Source organism: Moschus berezovskii, chromosome 9 (genome assembly GCF_049115385.1).
Source record: "Moschus berezovskii isolate FMDL1 chromosome 9, NW_MosBer_1.0, whole genome shotgun sequence".
In the NCBI taxonomy this organism is placed as follows: Eukaryota; Metazoa; Chordata; class Mammalia; order Artiodactyla; family Moschidae; genus Moschus; species Moschus berezovskii.
Window position 1 is genome coordinate 77,150,285 of NC_142468.1, and position 4,885 is coordinate 77,155,169.

The 4,885-nt window shown below is 33.9% G+C and overlaps 1 pseudogene; it reads right to left on the minus strand.

The window, feature by feature from the left end:
* Positions 1-3,534: 3,534 nt before the first annotated feature.
* Positions 3,535-4,475, minus strand: LOC148776515 (olfactory receptor 4K14-like; annotated as a pseudogene).
* Between the last annotated feature and the right edge of the window lie 410 nt (positions 4,476-4,885).

The window sequence follows — 4,885 nt, forward strand, 5'->3', positions numbered from 1 at the left end:
CCAATGTGTGAAAGTGAAGTCGCTCAGTCGTGTCCTACTCTTAGCGACCCCATGGACCGCAGCCCACCAGGCTCCTCCATCCATGGGATTTTCCAGGCAAGAGTACTGGAGTGGGGTGCCATTGTCTTGGCCGAACATGTACTTAATCACCCATAAATAGCTGATCTAATAAATGGTAGAATGGCATACTAAAGAGTTCCTGATGAGTCTTTTGGGAGATAATATGTTCATTCTCTGATTCTGGAATCAAAATGTGGAAGTGATAGTTAATCCTTACACTGTGATGCTTCATAACCCACTCACAAAATTTTTGCTTCCCACCTACCACTTTGAATGCTTCCACCAGAGTAAATAGTATCTTCACTAACTTGGAAGTTAAGACTGACTACTGTCCATTTAAGTTTGGCTAGAGAATGTATAAAATATGCATCCCACTGATTAATATCTGTGAGGATGAATATAAAAGAAACCAGTGAGAATTAAGGAGAATTTGCTTTTGTGATAAGTGTGTGAAAAATAATGTCAGATAGTATGAAAATGACTGTAATGTTTGAGTTGAGAGCATGTGATACTTGCATTTGTTGTGGCAAATTATATTACAAGGCAATATACATATATACATTTTTTCATCCTATGCCCTTCTATCCTCAGAATATTAGAAAATTCATACAAATTGTACTTAAGAGGTTTATTTTTTAAGGACTGAGAGAAGTAAAAAGATACCCATTATTCTAGGCAGTGTAAAAGATGCTTTGAAAATACAGAGATGACAATGCAGCAAATGAATGGGCATACCCATGAGAAAGAACTGAGGCGACCACCCGAAATAGGGACTGCCATGTGGTTGGCTCTTGGTCCTTTGGCTCCACCTCTGTGCAGGCATGTTCTTGGTGATGTTTCTTTCATTTCCAACTTTCACTCCATGATAAAATTAGCTTGCAAATCACATTACTCCCAATATTTTTATACAGTTATATTGAGAGAGCAACTCTAATATTTTATTCTTGGCATAGTTTATTCTTTTACTCTCAGGAATAGTTTTCTATTGTACTGTGTAGTGTCGTATAATAAATGAATAATTTTTGAAATCAGATTGACCTTTGAATCCTTAAGTGAAGAAAAAATTAAATTGTACTATCTTGAGGAACTGTATTTCATATTTCTGAGTCTCATTTTCTTATCCATAGTTTGGGAATAATAGTAAATTTATATAATAAACATAGCAGTGGTATAGAGCAGGCATTCAAGGATGATAAGTACTATTTTTTTTGCTAAAATTGTTTTAATTTTTTCACTTTAGTTGAAGCATAGTTGATTTATAATATTATACAGTATTAGTTTTAGGTATACAACAAAGTGATTCAGCTGTATATGTGTATATATATATATATATATATATATACACTCAATATATGTATTCAGCTATTATAGGTTATTACAAGATATTAATATAATTCCATGTGATATACATAAATCCCTGTTGCTTATCTATTTTATGTATAGTACTTTGTATCTGCCAATTCCATTCTCCTCATTTATCCCTCCTCCCATCCTTTCTCCTTTGGTAACCCTAAGTATGTTTCTTTTGAGAGTCTGTTTCTGTTTTGTGCATAGATTCATTTATATTATTTTTATATTCTACACATTTCTACACAGAAGTAATAGCATATAATATTTTTCTTTCTCTGTATGACTGATTTCACTTAGTATGATTTTCTCTTTATTCAACTACCTTGTTAAAAATGAAAATATTTCATTCTTTTTTGTATCTGAGTAATATTCCAGTAAGTGTGTGTGTGTGTGCATGTATCACATCTTTTTAAATCAATCTTCTGTTGATGAGGAGTTGATTTGTTTCCATGTCTTGGCTATTGTAAATAATTCCTATGAACATTGGAGTGTATGTATCTTTTCAAATTAGAGTTTTCATGTTTTATGGATATATGCCAGGAGTGGGATTGCTTTACATTTATTTCTAGGCTCTCTATTTTGTTCCATTGACCTATTGGTCTATTTTGTGCCAATACCATGCTGTTTTGATACTGTAGCTTTATAGTATAGTCTGAATCCTAGAAGGGCTATGTCTCCAGCTTTGTTCTTTTTCTTCAGGATTGCTTGGCAACTCTGGTTCTTTTGTAGTTCCAAAAAATTTTTAGGATTGTTTATTCTAGTTCAGTGAAGAATGCTATGAATGTTTTGAAAAGTATCACAGTAAATTTGTAGGTTGCTTTGGGTAGTATAGCCATTTTAACAGCATTAATTCTTCCAGTCTATGAGCATGAGATATCTTTCTATTCCTTTGAATAAGTTTCAGTTTCCTTTATCAGTGTTTTATAGTTCTCAGCATTCAGAATTTTCACCTCGGTTAAAATTATTCCTAGGTTTTTTTGGTTTTTTTTGGTATTTTACTTTTGACAATATTTTAAATGGAATTTTTTTTTGCTTTCATTTTCTGATACTTCATTGTTATGTAAGTGCATCACTTTTATTCTTCCATTTTTCTATTTTTCTGTCCATATTAAGAGAAATGAAATTTCTATATGTACCATATTTTTATTTTAGGACTTTTATTATTGATTCTTACAACTGAATTTCAATTTACTTAATTTATACCTCTAAAGGAAAGTAAATTTTATTTATTATTTAAAATTTTTAGGAATTTTTAATTCATGAAAAAAGACTGTACTTAAATATGCCATGATTGATAAATGGTATTAATATTTGAATAAAAAAATATCCTTTTATATATAAATTAAAATATTCTTTTAAAATATTGATTACAAATATTAAGTACTGCAGTTTCAAGAATTAACCAGGTAAGGCATAGCCCCTACCATTAAGGAATTTACAATTTCAGGACTTCTAAACCAATGGTTAATATAATTCAAAGTATAAATGTTAATCCTTGAGACTAAGATAATCAAAGGAAATATTATTTGGGTTTTTTTTTTCTTTTATTGAGTTAATGGAAACCAAACACAGAATAGCTTCTTCTATTATTCTAGTGTCCACTGTCATTCCCTAGTACTGTACCACTGTTATTCTCTCTTTATTTTTCTCCTACTGCTTTCCATTAGTATTTGGGTAGAGAGTGAAGCTAAACAGTAATTCAGTTGACAAGAGGTCAAGTGAAAAGTCTGAGGAAAAGAGTCAGTGTTACAGAAACACCTTCCAAATGGAATTAGGAGAAAATTCTAAAGAAGTTTATTAAGATGCTATCCATCAGAATGGATGTATAGCTCTTGGTTGAATGAATTTTAGCTTCTCACTTAATACAGTTAAAGGCATAGGAAAGCTGATTAGACAATTCACTCACAAAGAAGAACCATTTGTGTTGAATGTTAGGGAAACATTTTGTGGTGTTCTACTGGTTGATTAGTAAATGTTGAAATTCCATGAACTTTATTAACCCTATTCCTGTACTTAGAGACAGGCATAAAATGTAGATATAAATTGAATGCCTAGAATTTTCAACCTCTTTTATAAGGTCAGTATATTGTCAATTTGAAGTGCTCCCAGTGAGGTTTCTGGGCATTAAATATTTCCCTTGGGATGTATGTAGTAGCTTCTGAATCTCTTCAGAGAAGTTTTTATCTCTTTATTTCTCAGGGTATAAATGGCTGGATTTAGGAGAGGTGTAATAACAGAGTAAAACACAGCAAGAAATTTGTCCACCCAGGTGATGCTGAGTGGCCACACATAGATGAAGATGCAGGGCCCGAAGAAGAGCAACACCACTGTGATGTGGGCAGTGCAGGTAGAGAGTGCCCTCGATGCACCAGCTTTAGAGCTTTGGCGAACAGTAAGAAGAATATATGTGTAGGATATCAACAAAACTATAAAGCAGGTCATGGCTGGAACCCCACTGTCAGCATTCATTAATATTCCCAAGTTGTAAGAGTCTATGCAGGCAAGCTTGATTACCAGTGGTATGTCACAGAAGAAACTGTCAGTTTCCCTGGGGCCACAGAAAGGCAATTGCACAATCACTGCCATTTGACTCATGGCATGCACAAAGCCAATGGTCCAGGAAGTCACCACAAGCCCAATGCACTATTGAAGGTTCATATTGGTTGAATAGTGAAGTGGCTTGCAGATAGCCACATAGCGGTCATAGGCCATTACTACCAATAGCACCATCTCACCCTCTCCAAAAAATGCACAAAGAGGACCTGACACATGCAGCCTCCAAAGGAAATAGTCTTGTTCTCTCTGACAAAGTCTGTAATCATCTTAGGAGTGGTCACTGAGCAAAGCCACATATCAACAAAGGAAAGGTTGGCCAACAAGAAGTACATGGGAGAATGCAGATGGGAGTCAGTGATGATTAAGATTATGGTGGCAATGTTTCCAAATACAATGATCAGGTAAAGCATAAAAAATATCAGTAAGAGTAAGACCTGCATAGTCCATGAGTGACAAAGTCCCAGAAGCACAAATTCTGACACTACAGACAGATTTCCTGCATCCATTTAATTCAGCACGTCCTCTAAAATAACCAGGAGAAAAAGACAGATTTTTCAGTTAGTGGGATGGGAAAGAATACTTAATCTTTAGAAATTGGTTGAAATTCTATCTCAATGAAGTTTAAATTCATAGAAAATTAGCATCTATACCTGAAAGTGAATATCTAATTGGGAAGACAGATATTGGGAAAATACTCATAGTATTATGACGAAAAGAGAAGTAAAGGCCTAAAATTTGCTTTCCAAGATAGACTTCTTATAAATGATTAATTAAGAAGACATTCCCACAAAGAAGTGAGAAAGGTGGATAGCAAAATGAAAGGCTGAGAAAAGATTGTAGTGTCATCTAGAAACTAGTTTCAGTCTGCTTCCCCAGTGAAAAGAATCTGAGTGCAGGACCAGCAACTGTTACACTGTAA